The sequence below is a fragment of the Equus caballus genome, chromosome 23 (genome assembly GCF_041296265.1).
Source record: "Equus caballus isolate H_3958 breed thoroughbred chromosome 23, TB-T2T, whole genome shotgun sequence".
Lineage (NCBI taxonomy): Eukaryota > Metazoa > Chordata > Mammalia > Perissodactyla > Equidae > Equus > Equus caballus.
This window is the reverse complement of record NC_091706.1, coordinates 44,839,058-44,858,508: the sequence shown is the minus strand read 5'-3', so window position 1 is coordinate 44,858,508 and position 19,451 is coordinate 44,839,058. Positions and strand designations below refer to the sequence as shown.

The 19,451-nt window shown below is 35.3% G+C and overlaps 1 long non-coding RNA gene across 1 annotated transcript; it reads right to left on the bottom strand.

The window, feature by feature from the left end:
- Window positions 1–7,458: 7,458 nt before the first annotated feature.
- LOC111770112 (uncharacterized) lies at window positions 7,459–19,221 on the bottom strand. Its single transcript, XR_002803060.2, has 4 exons — window positions 19,193–19,221; window positions 18,887–19,012; window positions 10,862–11,049; window positions 7,459–8,492 (listed from the first exon to the last, which is right to left on the bottom strand). It is a non-coding gene; the product is annotated as an uncharacterized lncRNA (long non-coding RNA).
- Window positions 19,222–19,451: the final 230 nt, after the last annotated feature.

Below are 19,451 nucleotides of genomic sequence, written 5' to 3'. Positions count from 1 at the left end.
GTCAGAAGGAGAAAACCAAATACTGTATGATTTCACTCACATGTGGAAGATAAACCAACACAACAACAAACACGTAGATACAGGGAATATTGGTGATAACCACAGGGGAATGGGAGTGGAAGGAGGATGAAAGGGGTAAAGGGGCACATTTGTATGGTGATGGATCGCAACTCGACTTTTGGTGGTAAACACAATGTAGTCTATACAGAAGTCAAAATATAACAATGTACACCTGAAATTTATATATGTTATAAACCATTATGACATCAATTTAAAAAAAGGAAAAAAAAATCCACAATGAGCTACCTCTTCACTCCCACTGGTATAGCTTTAGTTAAGGAAAAAAAACCCAAAAGAACAAATGTTGGCCAGAATGTGGAGAAGTTGGAACACTTGTGCATTGCTTACGAATGTAAAATAGGGTAGCCAGTTTGGAAAATAATTTGACACTTTCTTAAAAAGTTCAATCTAATTTGACCATATTACCCAATCATTCCGCATTTAGGTATTTATGCAAAAGAAATGAAAGCATATATTTACACAAAGACTTACACACCGATAGTCTTAGAAGCATTTTTTGTGAGAGTCAAAGTTGGCTCATGTCTGACACTAGTACTTGGAGACCGAAGTAGCACTTTGCTCAGTCAGTCGTAATAGGGACTATGCAGCTCAGGTTACGTAGGTGTTGGTGCCAGTCCGCCGCACAGTGAATTCATCTCTACCAGAGATCCATCCCATCCTTTAGTTTTTCCCCAGTCTCCCAAAGTGCTGGGGAAATATTATACTTGAAAACTGAAAGAATCCCTGTTGAGTTTCCCAGTTTCTGGAATGGGGGCCACTGTAGTATATAGGTCCTTTAATTACTACTTTTTGCCAAGAAAGTTAAGACAATAGCAGTATCACATCTCTGATAGAATTATAGCTATTAGAGAGGCGCAGGGGTGATGATTCCCACCATATCGCCACTAGAATCATGTTTTGGCCAGTGCAGAAACCAGGTGGGTAATAATGGTAAATTACTGGAAGTGCAGTCTCATTCTTATGCCAACCTCAGCTGTGGCTCCAGATGAAGCATCTCTACTCTAACAAATTAATGCAACCTCTGGTACTTAGTATACAGCTATCTGCAGGTATTAACTTAAATAATCCTTTCATTTCCATTCATATCAGAAAGATAATCAGAAGCATTTGTCTTTGCATGGCAAAAGCAGCTTAATACCTTCATTGTGTTAACTAGGGGTTAAGATAACTCTCCTTCTCTTTGTCACATATTGTCTGGAGAGTCCTTGATCATCTTAATGTCCCACAAGATAGAAAGCTATGCATTAGAGTAATTGTATTTTGTTAATTATTCTTGATGAGCCAGAAGTAGCAAGCAATCTAGATGCCTTGGTAAAACACTTGCATACTGGACAGAGGAATATAAATCCTGCAAAATTTCTGGCTTGCCATATTGATGAAAGTTCTAGGAATCCAATGGGCTTGGGACTATTGATGTATTTTTCTAAAGTGAGGTAAAATTTGCTGAACTTTATACTACACACCACAAAAAAGCAAGATCTTTGAGGGGGTGCATTTTGAATTTTGGAGGCATTGTATACCATATCAGGCATGTTTTTTAGATATGTTTACCATATATCCTAGAAGGCTTCCGATTTTCAGTAATATCAGAGGCAAAAATATAAACAAAAGTTTTTACAGTAGCTCTAGGCCACCACACAAGCTCTTCTCCCACCTGGGCCATGTGACACAGCAGACCCAATGCCATCAGAAGTTATTCTGTCAAACATAGGTGCTAGATACAGCCTTTGCTCAGCCCCAATAGAGAAATCACAGAATTGACGATTAGTATTTTTGGAGACAGACCTTGCTGATTTCTAGCAAAAACCACTCTCAATTCAAACAGCAGTTCCTGACCATCACGGGGCCCTAATAGACACTATACACATAATTATAGGACACCAAGCTGCCCATGATGAACTATATGTTATCTAATCAAATAAATCACGAAATTAGACATCCATGGCAGAATTTTTTATGAAATTGAAGTGGTGTAAGTAAGACCAGGCCCAGTCAGATCCAGAAGCCAAAACACACAAAGCATTGACAAGCTCCCTAACTCTCTTTTCCTACTATTTCACTACCTCTCTCTCAACCCACATCTATGGCTTTATGAGGAATTTACTCTAACAAGAGAATGGAGATAATAGGAAGACAAATACAAAATGAAAAGATAGGGATTGAGAAATTATTATTAGACAAAATTGAATTCAAGGTAAAATGTATTAATTAAAATAAAAAGACATTTTGTAGTGATATAAATATAATCCATAGCAAAGATCTAAATATCATGAGTTGGGCCGGCCTGGTGGTGCAGCGGTTAAGTGCGCACGTTCCTCTTCGGGGGCCCAGGGTTCACAGGTTTGGATCCTGGGTGCGGATATGGCACTGCTTGGCAAGCCATGCTGTGGTAGGCGTCCCACATGTAAAAGTAGAGGAAGATGGGCATGATGTTAGCTCAGCGCCAGTCTTCCTCAGCAAAAAGAGGAGGATTGACAGCAGTTAGCTCAGGGCTAATCTTCCTCAAAAAAAAAAAAAAAAGAAAAGAAAGAGAAAGAAATATCATGAGTCATTTAGATAGCCTCAAAACCATTAAACATAACCTAAGAAGTCTAAGGAAAAACAGTGTGAACATGATTGTAATATGGGTCTTAAAATCGCCTCTTAGAATCTGAAATATCACATGGGAAAGAATAAACATATAAAGGACTTAATTTCCAAAGTTAATGCAATTGATATATGTCTCATTTTGAAAATACTTAATGTGTCTATTTTTAAGTCCCTCATGTTAATAAATAATAAAACAGACACTTATCAAAGCAGAAAAAAACCTTTAATAAATAATTAAATTTCTAAATAGTTAACAATTTTTAGCAAATATATAATATATAAAAGCACAACTAATATAAAAAAGAAAACAAACCCAAAAATATTAGAATATTTTTAAAGACATTCTTAAAATGCTTTTGATTTAAAATTAAAATCTATAATTTAAGTTCCAAAATACATATGATACATATCAACATGAGTGACGTTAATTACTAGTTAATTGCTAGATGTAAATATATAATATGGAATGTTCATTTCATTGATAGAAGTGGGAAATATATTTCTGGGTGTATTAGTTTTGTATTGCTGCTGTGACAAATTACCCTAAACTTAGTTGCTTAAATAATATTCATTCATCACCTTATAATTTTGTAGGTCAGAAGTCCAGATGGGCTCAGGTAGGTACTCTGTCACGGGTCTCACAAGGCCAAAATCGAGGTGTCAGAGGTCTGGCCTCTTATGTGGAGTACTTGAGAGAAAGTCTATTTCCATGCTCATTCAATTTGTTGGCAGAATTCAGTCTCCCATGATTGTAGGACTTGCTGGCTGTCAGCTGGGATTCCCCCTCGGCGCCTAGAGGCTGGCCACAGTGCTTGGCTCATATCACCCTCCATCTCGAAAGCCAGCTATAGCATGTCAAATTCTTCAAATATCTCTGACTTCCCCTTCTACCACATCTCTCTGACTTTCTAGTCTGCCCTCAGCTTGGAGATAATTTTGCTTTTAAGGGCTCATCTGATTACATTGGGCCCACCAGATAATTTAGGATAATTTCCCAAATTTAATGTCAACCCTTAATCACATCTGAAAAAATCCCTTTCACTACAGAACTTAACATATTCATGAATGTGACACTAGATGGCAGGAGCAAAGGTCTGAAGGGCAAAATTCTGCCTACCACATTGGGCAAGACATCTTTTAGTTGTGTCTCCTCTGCTCCAAAAGCTAGGCAAAGTTGATAAAACGTAAAAGGAAACAATAAAGAATACATTGTCTAGTTCAAAAACCATGATGAACATCATCATATATGAGAAAATGAAAATACATGCAATCAATAAGCACCCCTGAAAGTACCAAGTATTCTGGACTACGGTTCTCTTTTAGTATCACGCAGAACCAGCTAGGCATTCAGCTGAGGATTTAAAATGCTCCCTTTGAGGCAAGAGGCTTTGTTCATGGCCCCTTTACTACTTTGAAAGGGAAGCTGCAATAAAATTGTACTGATTGCTGCCTGCGGCTGTGGCTTATAGGAACTTTTGTTCTAGAGCATTGAGAGGACATGGATGCTGCCTCCTGATCAACCCAGCTATCCTACGAAATCCAAACACTATGATGCCAGTTCTGGAAGGGGCTAGGAGAACATGACTTCAAAATCTCTGGTTAGTGAGGGTTGAGTTCATATGAAAAATGAAAACCATAAGAATAATATATACATACATATAGAAAATCTACCACTCTGAATGCAAAATTCCAAAAAAAGAAAAAAAGCAAAAAAAGAAATGCTTACAAAGGAAGCCAAAATAATCTAGCCAATAGTTATGACATGGAAAAAGTATGTCAAACACAGTAAAATAAATAAAATAAAAAACTTTTAAGTGAATAATGATGCTACTTTCTTAAAAAATAAATGAGTTGTGAAAATAAATAGGCAAAATTAAATAACATATCTGTCTAAAATCTTAGATATAATACAGTGTTAGTAATGAAAATTTAATAGAGGGGATAAACTCTATGCACAGTAAAAAAGAGAACTTAAGACTTAGAAGACAGTTCTGAGAATTTAATGTAAAATGTAATGTCAAAAATTTTTTCAAATTTATTAAGGTACAGTTGAGATGTCAAACTGTGATATATTTAAAGTGTACCACATGATGATTTGATATATGTATACATTGTGGAAACAATCCCATCATCGAGTTAATTAACACATCCATTATCTCACATAGCTACCTTTTTTCTTTTGGTGAGAACACTTAAGTTCTACTCTTTTAGCAGATTTCAATTATACAATACAGGATTAACTACTAAGTCACTCCATGTTATACTTAGACATTATTCATTTTATAACTAAAAGTTTGTAACCTTTTACCAGCTTCTCCCTATTTCCCCAACCCCCAGTGTCTGTCAGCCACCACTCTACTCTCTGTTTCTGTGTTTGAATTATTTTTGTTTTAAGATTCACATATAGGTTTCTAGAGACTGAGAGGAGAGGGAAATGGGGAGATGTTTATAAAAGGGTGCAAACTTCCAGTTATAAGTGCTAGATATCTAATATTCAGCATGGTGACTATAATTAACAATACTGTATTATATAAAGTTACCAAGAGTGTAAACCTTAAATATTCTCCCCCCACACACACCCTCCACACACACACACACACATACACACATTGTATTGTAATCATGTGAGGAGATAGATTTGTTAACTAATCTTATTGTGGGGATCATTTTGCAATATACATGTGTAGCAAATCGTCATATTGTACACCTTATACTTACACAATATTATATGTCAGTTCTGTCTCCATAAAGTTGGAAAAAATTTAACAAACAATTCCACATACAAGTGATACCGTGCAGTATTTGTCTTTCTCTGTCTGGCATATTTCACTTAGCATAATGCCCTCCAGGTTCATCCATGTTGTTGCACATGGAGTGATTTCTGTTTGTCTTTTCAAGGCTGAATAATATTCCTGTGTGTGTGTGGTGTGTGTATTTATTTATCTATACCATATTTTCTTTATCCATTCATTTGATGATGAGCATTTAAGGTAGTTTCCTTACCTTGGCTGTTGCGAAAAATGCTGCATCGAACATGGGAGTACAGATATCTTTCTGAGAAACTAATTTTGTTTCCTTTGGACAAATACCCAGAAGTGAGATTCCTAGATCATATGGTAGTTTTATTTTCCATTTTTTGAGGAATCTCCATGTTGTTTTCCATAGTAGCTGTACCAGCTTACATTCCCACCAACAGTGTGCAAGTGTTCTCTTTTCTCCACATCTTTGCAAACATTTGTTGTCTCTTGTCTTTTTGATAATAGAATCCTAACAAGTGTGAAGTGATATCTCCCTGTGATATTCATTTGCATTTCCCTGATGATTAGTGATGTTGAGGCCCTTTACATGTAACTGTTGACCATTCATACGTATTTTTTGAAAACATTGTTCAGGTAATTTGCCCATTTTTTAATTGGGTTACTTGTTTCTTTGCTGTTGAGTTGTATGAGTTTCTTATATATTTTGGATATTGACCTCATCACATACGTGGCTTGCAAATATTTTTTCTCATTTTGTAGGTTGTCTTTTCATTTTGTTGATCATTTCCTTTGCTGTGCAGAAGCTTTTTAGTTTGATGTCGTCCCACTTGTGTATGTTTGCTTTCGGTGTCAAATCCAAAAGTTCATTGCCAATACCAATGTCAAGGAGCTTATCACCTGTATTTTGTTGTTTGGCCCCAGCCTCCTAGTAGTTCTGCTATCATCTAGGAACACCTGAGCCCCTTGCCCAGGCCCCTATTACCTGTAGCAAGCTCCCACAGAGATTTCCCTGACAGGAGCCAGTGTTTTGGCAGGACCCTCTCTTGTGGTTCTTACTATGATTGCAGGATACATTTCAGTAAAAACCCTCAGGGAACTTTGAGGAGCAAGATTTATTACTCAGAGGTCCTAGAGGTTACATGACATGCCTAAGAGCCACAAAGCAAGGTCACAGGTAGAAAGCGAAAGTGGACCTGGAGCTCTGCCTTTATTAGCGTTCTACAGTGGGGCACCTAGGGTGTCATGGATTCACTGTTTATTGGCTAATTTAAAGCATAAGAGCAGGAATTAGGGACATGAGGGAGAAGCAAAGTCACTTACATGGTCAGCTATCTAGGTTACCCTCGGCTTTCTGACAGAAGGAACTTCATGCGTGGGGGTGGCCTAATTCCCTATCTAGTTATTTTGCTAGTAGCTGTGTCATACAGCTGGCAATATGTTTATTCAGGATGGATGCCTTTGAAATGAATGCCTCAGCAATCAAACACTTGATGTCAGGCACTTACACTGCAGTTTTCTTCTAGAAGTTTTACTGTTGAAACCTGAAGCTCTTACCTTCAAGCATTTAATTCATTGTGAGTTGATTTTTGTGTACTGTGTAAGATAGCGGTCCAGTTTCACCCTTTTGCATGTGGATATCCAATTTACCCAACACCATTTATTGAAGAGGCCATTCTTTCCCCATTGAGTATTCTTGGCTCCCTTGTCAAATATTAGTTTGACAATAAATATATAAAACCAGTCAAACAGGTAAAGAGTCAAGATAGTTCACTCTGCCCTTATGGGAGGACCTGTAAATTTACAAAGCCATGGAAATAGGGAAGGGTAGATAAATGGGAAGCAGTTATTCAATTTGCCATGTCCTCCATCATAGATAGCAATAGGTTTTTAATTGATCTTTGTCTGAAATGCATAGTTTAGACTGATGAAAACATACCAAAGGCAAAGGAGTTTTGAAAACCACAGTTATCAAACAAGACCTAATGGAATCTGTAAAACTCTCCAACAAATAAATAGAAATAGTGCATTGTTTTTGAATTTTGAAGAGATATTTTAATAAGTGGACCATTAATTAAGAAATGTAGAACTTCTCAACATGTTAAATAATCAAAAGCTTACAGGCTACATTCACAAGCTACATTTGTAAGTAATTCATTTTAATCTCACACATAAAGCATCTATTTTCACTATAGTTAGTGCTTCTCTTACTTCTTAATATTTTGTACTTTTTTTAACTCATAAATTCTGCTAGCAGTTTAACTCTTTTATTGGATTTTAGGAAAATAGCTTTTGTTTCTTGAAGATTTTTCATGGGGTTTTTAAAATTTCTGTTTATTGTTCTATAATTTAATTGATTAAATTAATAGATTTGAAAAGATAGAAAATAATAATAAATAAAAAATGCTAGTAAAATCAAATCTGTATCTTCATCATTTAATTGGAGACAATACAAGTATCACCTTATTTCATATGGGAATATTGCAGATGAAAGAAGATGATTCATATTAACTCTTAATACAGTATTGGAACAGAGTAGGCGCTTGTTCATTTTGTTTTTTGTTTTTTAATATTATCATTACTGTTTATTGACACATTGGAATAGGCCCTGGACCTTTTGCACTTAAAAATTCTCATCTTTTTTTTTCTTAGTTTCTCCTTCCCAGGCCGAAGGCAGTCGAAAGAGGTCTTTAAGTCTCAGACCTCTGGGTCTTATATTCCAACCCAGTCTACCAATGTCTATAGAGTTTACCATGTTATTATTTTGGAGCTAGGTCAAATTGATATCTCTTTCTCTCTTTTGCATTTGTTCCTACACATAGTTAATCTCCCTCAAGAAATGAGTGGCAAGTGTGACTCTGGTGTACAATTCAGGGATTCATCATTTCCCTGGCTGTAACATGGTAATATCATCAAAATTACACACTGATTTCTCATGGCAGAAGTACATTGTTATGAGCACATAAATGGCCCAAGCATTTAGGCTAGAGTAAGACAAAGAGGTTGTCAGGGAGTTAAGAGTAGAGCTCGTGTTTGTCTCTGAAGGCTTCCTTCAATACATTTGATCTGAAAAAAAAACAAAACATTATATATTGGTTTGGCAAACAGAGATACCAGCACATGACACTATCTGGAGAAAGTTAAAAGTATGATGCTTTTTAAGAGACAGCCAGAAAATGTGAAACAATAATAGTCATATGTAGAGTATACTCACTTAATATTTGTGGAATATAATTATATTTAAGATAATCTATTTGATTCTCTTAAGTGTATTGCTAATACACGTTTGCTCTCCTGACCCAAAGCCTCAACAGTAATTCAATATAGAATAGAAATAAGGACTCTATTCCAAAAGGGATATAAACATGATGATATGCTAGGAACTGATGAATCACACAAGTGTGGTTTTGCTTCTTCACAAATAGGCGTCATAGAACAAATCAAATGCTATCTTCCTGAAAAATCACCCTTCATTGGCTAATTAACTATTAGCTTACAGTTCTAACATCTGTGATTATATTTGAATTTATTGATTTATTAGTAATTGTACATATTGGTACAATCATTTCAGAAAGAAAAACCTTAATTTGGTCATGTTTTAAAGTCCCTAGAGTACGGCAGTCACGTTATACTTTATTTTAGCATGCCCCATTGCCACAGCAGTTACCCAGAACTGCACTCTCAGTCCAATATGGCAAATGTCAGGGAGCCAAACCAGTTATTAATCTGTTTTGCCCTTATCTAGAGATAAGACCCATCCTTTAGTTTTAAAAATCACATTACGTGTCACCGTATTAATGAAGTTAATCATTTGATTCTATCCAGTTCACACTTTGGTTTGAAGCCCTAAACAGTAAATTTTGGTGAAGGCATCTAAAATGTTCTTTGCTGTTTGAGCGGAGCTAAGCTATAAAGCATGTGACAGATAAAACACATTAAGTATAAACATACACCTTAAGAAAGCCATTTAAATGCAGCCGAACTGTAGTGAAGGAAGAGTCTTAGAAGTTACCCTAACAGCTCTATAAAATTTTTTTTACTTATAAATACAAATATAATGGCAAGCATATTTGATTCATGTTATTCTATGATCAGTGTTATCATTGTATTTTTACTAAGTGTCTCTATGAGTAGCTGGCAATATGCTTCTCTTTTCAGTATAATATAAATATGTCATTTTGATTTTGGGAAATGTGACATAAAACCTTAGAAGACATTTGTATCACGTAGTATAAAATTTGTAATTCGTGTGATCACACTTTCACACAGAAAAGACAGGAAGTTCAAAATCTTGATGCCAAGACTCAAAGATGAAAAATCAAGGCAGGGCATCTTGAAATGTATAGTGAACATTCATTGTATTATCATTTACAATTGGAAGACCCCAATCCAGAGAGCACTTGATGCACTAGACAGTTCCAGCATTATTTCTGACCAGTTTCCTTAGAAATGTAATGTCATTTTCATTGGATCAGGATATGATTCTCCAATGAGGCCACTCACACAGATGCATATTACTATCTAACATTCTCTACATTGTAACATCTGCAAAACATGGAGCTGTAAAAGACAATTTATACCACAGCATCAGTAGGAAAGAACATATAGCAATGACAATGTAAAAACAGTAACATCATTAAATTGGAGTCAGGAGGCCAAAAGGGGGAGCTCTTACACCCTAGTTGATAGCAGAGCCCAACAGGAAGGTGAAAAACTTCCTCTTCTTGAGTGGCAAGAAGCTCAGCCAATGAGAGACTGTCACAACTTAGCAACTGAAAAGCTGCCTCACCTGGAACTCTTTGTTTACCACAGCCCTCCCAACTTCCTTTTCCCCTCTGTTAAAGAGTTTCTCCTCCTTTGCTGCTGGAGGAATTGTGCATGGCTCACCATGGTTGCAGACCTTGAATTGCAATTCTTCACTGACCCAAATAAACTCATTTTTGCTGGAGAAACAACTGGCTGTCTATTTGTTTAAGGTCAACACTGTCCAAGCAAGTGGGTATATTGACATTTGGTTACAAAGCCTTCCACCAAAGAGGATGTTTTATGAAACCATCAACTGTCTCATAACAGCATACTATTCATTGTTCATTGGAGAATAAGGCTAAAAAGACAATTATTTTAATATCTGCAAAAGTAAAAAAAGTCGATTTAAACTAAGAATAATTAATAAGAATGCATCTATTGTCCCTTAGTAACAAGATACACCTGAAGTTCTAAAAATAACCTATTTCTACCAAAGATCCTTTACAATGTTTAGTAAGAAATGTGATTTATTTTTCATATTTAACAATTTTTCAGTTGTTTATTAAGTATTATATTTCAAATGAGACTTTTTTTCCTGTTGTGAAGATACTTTGCAGAGAAGTAGGGAAGAAAATTATGCAATAACACTGTTTGTCTAAAAATGTGAGATGTGAGATATTTCTTATTACCTAAATCAGTGATTTCTAGGATCAAGAGTCATATTTGCAGGATACTTTGCTTGTTCGACAAAACTATTTCAGTAGATGGTAATTAGGTATCTGATCATCAGTTGAGTCCATTGGTTTTCTGTCCACAGTCTTGGGAGCTACAAATATACATCTATCATGCTCTGTTTTTCAGTTGTGTGAGTCCATGGCTGAAATGGAAATATAGAGTTATTGGATCTCAACATAGCAAGCTAGGAGCTAGATATCTGACAAGAAAATATTTCAATGTCCCATCGCAGTTAAGCTGCTGTACGAAGTGGCTTTGGACAATGCTCCAGTGAGTGCTATAATAGCATGAGATGACAGATGTAACGCTACAGCATATTAGAGTGGGCCCGAGTTAGTACAACGAACTTTCAGAGAATGACAAAGAGTACATTATAGGCACTGGAGATCATTTTCACATAGACCCCCCTAACTGATTTTTATCAATTGTCTTGATAAGCGCATCACAAAATCTGCCCACACCAATTTGATCTTTTTTATGCTCCTTGACTAAGGACTAAGTTAGATTTCTCTTCAAATTCAAATTATGATCCTCTATGTCCATTTCATTCAGTGAAGTTTTATGCATTTCAACAATTTCTTGTCATAATATGCCAATAAAGGTTTTCTATTCGTAATTTCATTGAATGAATAAAGAACAGTTGAATGATCAAATAATAGAAGTGTAAGTATCCTTGTGTTAATCATTCCATCTTCATTGTTCTAGGCTCTAAAATCTATGAAGTATTCTTAATAGATAGTGATCTGCCTAGCTTTTAAGGAACAGCAGTGTGAGAGATTCTGCAATCTGCTTATGTGGTGAAATTGACTATTTTTTCCTTAATTGGTGTGATTGCTTCATTGCTTTGTAGAAACAACTTATTTTCTCATGATATACTGTTTCAGATTTTGAATTGTTTCTATTTACTTAAGTGCTATTTGCTTCAAATTCTTTAAGCACTACATCTCTACTTGTGTATGGCTCTTACCATTCAAACTTGTATTTATTTATATACATATCTTCCTTTCAAAAATGTAAGCATTTCAAATATAGCATCCATGGTCTGTTCTTTTATCCTCATCACTGCCTTATGGCAGCTTGGAAAAGGTAGAGGGAAGAAGGAGGGACATTTTCTTACACAGTTGACAATATATGGAAATCTCTCCACATTTAATCTCACTGTAGGGAAAACAAGTATCTGACCTCAGAGGAGAAGCACAGTATTATCCCCATTACACACAGACTAATTCTTTATATATACAAAGAACAGTCATTATTTCCAGTAAAAGTAGATTTTACTTTGCCCTTTATATTTGGTCTACACTTACCATGTTTTAGAGATCTTTATCGGAAAAAAATATCAGTATAACCCATTCGAAAAGTAAAGGTACTATGGTTATCTGAGTATAGAAAAACTGTGTCAAAATAAGTGTGTATCTTCTTTTTCATAAATAGTAATATTTCTAAGAACAGATACTGGGATGAGATCACTTAGTTCTTTTTTCATTTTCTTATATATTTGGATTGATTTATAACGGAGAACTCTGTACTCTTGTGCTGAATTTCATTTTAGGGAGAAAAGAAAGTAATTATGTTTCTCCATGTTTTAGCAGATGAAGCAGGTTATTTTATCCTTGTCTCTTAAGCTAAAATAGTTGAAGCACTATAATATAATGAGTACTTTTATTCCAGGCTATTTAAAAGATCCTCTCAGTATACAAAAAGGGAATTATTCATGCCGACCAGTTTCTGGAAAATTCTAGTTAGAGAGATGATAGCACCTGTTTCTTCCCCCTTTCTCTGTAGTCACAATAACAAAAGCATATTTAAAAGAGACATAGACTTTATTATGCGAAGTGTATTTAGTAGGATGAAAAAATGAAAAAAGTTGGTTTGTGCACATGTGGATGAGGTCTAGGAGGATAGATACCAACCAATCTGTGCTTCATTTAAAAAAGAAATGAATGTTTCTGCAAAAATGTAAAAGAAATCATAGTCCAAAGCCACAAATTTTTATTGCCAAGCAGGACTGCTTTTCAGAACTCTGCATCTGTTATAAACAGACCGGATGGATATACACAGAAATAGAAAGCTTCAGAGAAGGGGTGTGATTCACACGCCTTGCTTTAATAGCAGTATCAAGCTTTCTTTTGAGGTAGATCGGTCTTCGAAGCAGGTGTCCTAAAGGTGCCATCATACTGCTGAAAGTAAGCCAGTGTTTGAAAGCTTGCCAGCTTGAAGGCCATTAATTGACAAGCTGTGAAAGTCCAGCATCACAGGGAAGAAAATTACACAAAGAGGTGAGCCTTGATTCCTCGCACCTCACCCGGAATAACAGCAGAGGGAGCTGCCAATCTTTTCAAGACTGAAGCCTATGCAGTATGCAGTTTCAATGATGGCTCTCTAAATAAGAATTTCACTGGGCAGAAATCACTGTAGTGTCTTTAATTACCTTATGGCAGTTGATTTATGTAATTTTCCCAAAGTACTAATTTGGATTATTTTGGAAAAAAATTAAAAACAGAAAAAAATCACAACTTGCTGATGGTTCCTAATTGCTAAGATTCATGTGGTAGCCAAAATAATATCACACTGTGGTTCTCTGATACGGGCAAGAGACAGAGTTAAGCTCATTCTAACCACAGATATTGTGGAGCTATTCAAATCCCTCCTCATCTGTAGGATTATTTTTGTGTAAATATAGTTAAATTTCTCCTTGTCCCTTTCTGAGAATGTGCCTCAGGAGTGCAGTAAACCTTGAAAGTGGTCCCACTGAGCCATTGGGAAAATTTTCTTACAGACGTTTTTTTAAAACATGGCAAAATGATTATATAGAACCAGAAATATTTCTTCACTGTCAACCATGACTTGAGATGAGGTGTGCATCGTCTCTTGTCTCTTCACTTGACTGCTCGTTGCCTCTGGCAATCCTGAAAATACAGCAGAGTAGTAAACTACAGAACAGCCGAAAACCTGGCAATGCTAAATAGTGAGAGAGCCTCATAAGAATGCGAAATTGGTTATTAGAAAAATCGTTCTGTCTGCTACAGAGGCTGTTAAACATGGTGCCTTGACGTTAAGGAGTGTCTCATTGCATTTACTGAGTGAGACGCTATCCTGGTAGACAGTGGCCTCATTGCTTTGACTTCTGTGCTATACACAGTTTCAAACTTAACAGACGTAGTTGAGAGAAAGATTTGGAAAAGTGGTCATTCCTACTTCGCTCTACCAGCATCTTGGTTTTTCTTAAAATATATGATCTATTTCTCTTCTCTGCTGCATTGAAGGAGGACAGGAAAGGTAAAGATGTGGGATTGTTCACATTTACATTCACATTTGTATAAGTGAAAATATTGAATGATCCCTTTTAAAATGTCAGAATCTAAAAGCCTTCTTTGGAGTCATTTAAATAACAAATTTGCCTGCCAGCCATGAGGTGGGCACTTGTACAATGCTTCGGATAATGGTAACATATTGTTTGAAGACATATTCCTTATTCAAAGATTTCAAGGTAACCTATTTTTTAACTGCTGTACTATTTCTAGTAAAGCAACTTTAAACTGAAGTATTTTCAAATCATAATTTAAGATTGTTTTTTCAAACAAAGCTTATCTGCGATGTCTTTTGAGTCACAGAACATTCTAAAATTACAGTTAATCTGGCTTTAAATATTCTTGAATGACTCTGTTGCAAAGTGTATCTTTTTAATTTTATGCTTTGAAATGAATTTTGAGTTAAAGTTGCAAAAATAGTACAAAGGCTATCCATATCCCCTTCACCCAGCTTCTCCTGATGTTAACATTTACAAAGCGATGGTGCATTTATCAAACCCAAGACGTTAACATTGGTGCAATGCTATTGATTGATATCTACAGACTTTGAGTATAAGAATTTTGAAATATATGCATTTGTTTTCCTAGTTTTTCCTCTTTTGCTTCCAGGATACAATTTAGGAGCTCGTGTTGCCTTTAGTTATCATGTCACCTTAGTCTCCCCTGAGGTGACAGCTTCTTGGTCTTTCTTTTTCTTTTATGTCTTTGATATTTTGGAAGAGTATGGCTAAGTTCTTTTGTTGAATATAGGTATGTTTTCTCGTGATTACAATGAGGTTATGAGTTTTATGGAAGAATACTACAGCGATTATGTGGTATTCTTTCTCATATCAGGAAATGCGTACCCAAATGACTCAGTGGCGATGTTAACCTTGATCATTTGGGTGAGGTAGTGTCTGCAGGTTTCTCCACTGTAAACTTAATATTCTTCCATTTTCAAATTCTGTTAGTTAGAAATGAGTCTCTAAATCCAGCTACATTCAAGGAGTGGAGAATGAATTTCCACCTGCTGGAGAGAGAATTGTCAAAGAGCTTGAGGACATATGTTAAAATCACCTCAGTAATTAATAATGAAATAATTTAAGGCTGTGCAAATATTCTGTTCCTTTAGTGTATGTGTGTCATGTATTTCTTAAATTCATTTCTTACGGGTGGGTCTTTCTTTTGTAATGCAATCTGACAGTCTCTGTCTTTTCATTTGAATATGTATTACTCTATTTCATTTAAGATGATATGGTTATGTTTAAATTCAACATTTTTCTATTTGCTTTCTATTTGTCCTATATATTTTTTAAGCATTTTTCTTTTTTCTGACTTCTTTTGGATTATTTTTTCATTCCATTTTTTTTCTTCTCTGTTGATTTGTTGACTATATCACTTGGTTTAGTTATTTTAGTGGCTGCTTCATGGTTCATCATAGATATCTTTAAAATACTGCAGTCTAAATAGGTGGTATTATAAAAGCCTTAAAAAAATATGCTTTCATTTCTCCCTTCCTATTCTTTGTGCTATTGGGGTCATACATTTTACTTTTACATATGTTTTAAGCCCCACTCTATATTATTATTAATTTTGTTTAAATAGTCAACTATCTTTTAAAAGTGGTTTACATACATTGTACACCTTAAACTTACACAATATTACATGTCAATTATATCTCAAAAAAGTTGGAAAATGAAAGATCAGTGGTTGCCAGAGGTGGGAGAGGAGAGATGAATAGGCAGAGCACGGAGGAATTTTAGGGCAGCCAAAATACTCTGTATGTTATGATGATGGATACATGTCAGTATACAATTGTCCAAACCCATAGAAAGTACAATACCAAGCGTGAACCCTAAGGTAAACTACGGACTTTGGGTGATTATGACATTTCAATGTAGGTTCATCTTTGGTAACAATGTGTCGTTCTGATGAGTGATGTTGATAATGGGGGATCCTATGGGTATATGTAGACAAAGGATATAGAGAAAATCTCTGTACCTTCTGCTCAATATTCTTGTAAATCTAAAACTGATGTAAAAAATAATTGTCTTCAACAGAATATATTTTAGCAGTGATTTATATAAAAGGAAAATATGTTTATTATTTATCCATGTAGTTGTCATTTCTGATGCTCTTCATTCCTTGTGTAATCCCTTATATCCATCTGGCATCACTTACCTTGTGTCTGAAGGACTTTCTTGGACATTTCTTCTAGAGTGACTCATTCCCTAATGAACTCTTTCAGCTAGTGTGTCTACAGTAGACTTTACCTTACCTTTGTTTTTGATAGATATTTTTCCTAAGCATCAAATTCTAGGTTGACATCGTATTTCATTCGTTAAAGATTTTGCTCTGCTGTGTTCTCACTTGCACTGTTTCAGAAAAGAAACACGCTGTCATCTTTATCTTTGTTTCTCTCATCATAACGAGTCTTTCTTCTTTGGCTGCTTTTAAGATTTTCCCTTTATTTCTAGTTATATGCAATTCGTTATAGTACACCTTAGTGTAATTTCTTTATTATTCTTATCCTTTGGGTTCTTTGAGTTTCTTGGATCTGGAACAGTTTTAGTCATTATTTCTTCAAGAATTTTTATTTCCCTCCTTCCCAATTTGAAGACTCCACATACAGCTACATTAGGCTTCTTGAAGATGTCTCATGGTTCACTGAGGCTTTGTATGTGTGTGTGTATGCTTTATCATATGTATGTCTTATTATATATAATATGTTATATATCTATATTATAATAAATAAAATATATTCTTTATTTTCTCTTTGTTTTGGGTAGCTTATATTTTTACTATTTAAAGTTTACTAACCTTTTACTTTGTAATATTTAAACTGTTATTAAGCTCATGTAGTGTATTTTTCTTCTCAAATATGGTACTTTTTATTCCTAGATGTTTGAATATACATATTTACAAGTTATAATAACTCTTTTAATATCCTCATTGGCTAATTCTAACATCTGTGTCACTGATGAGGGGGTGTCTACTAATTGATTTTGTTGCAATAATGGATCATATAGTCTTGCTGCTTTGCATACCTGGCACTTTTTGATTGGATGCCAAAGGTACATTTCACCTCGTTGAATCTACGATAAGTTAGTATTCCTATATTTATCCTTGAACTTTGTCCTAGGACACAGTTCTGTCACTAGGAATCACTTTGACCCTGTGGGGACCTGCTTTAAAGATTCTTCAGGCGAGACAAGAGCCACATTTACTCCAGAGCTTATTATTTCCTTCTGAGTGTTCTTCTCAGTATCTTGTGAATTATGAGGTTTTTCAGTACAGTTGAAAATAGAAATAGAAATAAAACAAATGTAAAATGAAGATTTTTTTTTAAGTTCTGTGTGAATATCAGGTACTGTTCCCTCTTATCCTTTTGTATCATTTTTCCTGGCCTCAGGTAGTTTCCTCATGAGCATGTGCTGATCAGTATTCTTATCAATATTCTAGGGGAACCTTCTGGAGAGCTCTAGAGTGCTCCTTCTGTATGCAGCTCTCCTTTCCAGCACTCTGTCCTATGAACTCTAACTGCTTACTCTTTCATATGATCTGAGATGTCTCGGCCTAATTCAAGGTGTCTGCTTGATCTGTCCAAGTTCCCTCTCATTGTATTGTGGCTTGAAAACACTTTCAAGGCGGTAAACTGTGGCAATTATAGGATTCTTCTCATTTGCGTCCCATCTCTCAGAATCACTGTATCCTGTTTCAGTATGCTCAGGGTCTTAAAACAGCTGTTTCTTTTTTTTTCAGTTGTTTTTATTGTTTTAAGTAGTTGAATAAATTCTTTCCCTATTATTCCAGTGTAGTCGTAGGCAGGATTCCTTCAGCTCTTCTTGCTTCCATACTGGATTCACTTCAGCAGGTATTTTAAAACTGTTTTAACTCTCTCTTCTTCTCCAAAAGTTTAACATATCTCTATGACCTCCCTTCTGAGTTCCAAGCTCACTTTACCAGCTGTAATCTCTGCTGCCCTGTAGATATTCAAAATTTAGTCTGTCTATCTACCATCTATCTATGAAAAAATCCCTACAAAACAAGCTTAAAAATACTGAAATCATACAATGTACCTTTTTTGAGTATAATTGAATTAAACTAGAAATCGGTAAGATCTAGAAAATAAAAAAATATTTGGAAAATACACAACTGACTTCTAAATAATGCATTGGTCAAATAGGAAGACAAAAATGAGGTTAGAAAATATTTTGAATTGACAAAATAAAAGTACATCATATCAAAATTTGTGGTATGCAACCAAAGCAATGCGAATAAGGAAATGTATGGCATTATATGATTATATCAGAAGAAAGGTCTCAAATCAAGAATCTAATTTTCCGCCTTAAGACAATATACTTCAGATTTAAATTTTGAAGTTCAACAGTTTACAGTGTGATTTGCAGTTCCTCATGCATGTAGCCTTATTATTGACTTTCTAAAGAAAAATATATAAAATATACAAGATGATATAAATTATGTTGTATGTTGGAAACAAAAACCAAAACAAAAAAAAAAACCTTCACACTAAATTCATGCTACCCTTGAGCATGAATTCTCTTGTATGGAGTATCTTAGTTTTCCCTTTCCACTTGCCCTAACTTTAGTTGTTCTATAAGGCCAAGTTTAAGGCTCAACTTCTTAAGTTTCTCCAAAGCGCACGGAGTTCTGTCTTTAATGAACTACCTCTGTTATCCTGTGTAGCAGTGCTTTTGGAATGAACCCAGGTTAATTCCAATTTGAAGATATTTTTCAGCTCTCTACCTTCTCTTCATTCGGGCCATTGCTGGGTCTCTGGAATTAGAATAGTGCCTGGAATAGAGCAGATACTCAATAAGTATGTTGAATAAGTGAATAAACATTAATGAATGACATTTGTTTTAATTACTAAACATGAGAAAATTAAAGTAAGCATTCCTAGTATCTGGTTTTAAATGAGAGATGCAATGATCCAAGTAGAAAATCTGTTAACCCCTCATCATCTTCTCTCACCTTTCCATCTTAGGGATAGCGCTTACGTCGAGAGCACAGTCATAATGGATTGCTATGGAAACAGCGAGAGCGACCTCTTTACTCAGTTATTCCTTTGGACTTGGCATAATGATTTCCCTGTGGTGATCAGAAATTCCACATCACAAGGGCCCATGATGTTGTCACAGCATGTTTGCTTTTGGTTGTCTGATATGGGGAACAATTTCACAATGCCTCTTTTGATCTTTTTAAAGTGATTACCTTTGACCTTTTACTTTGG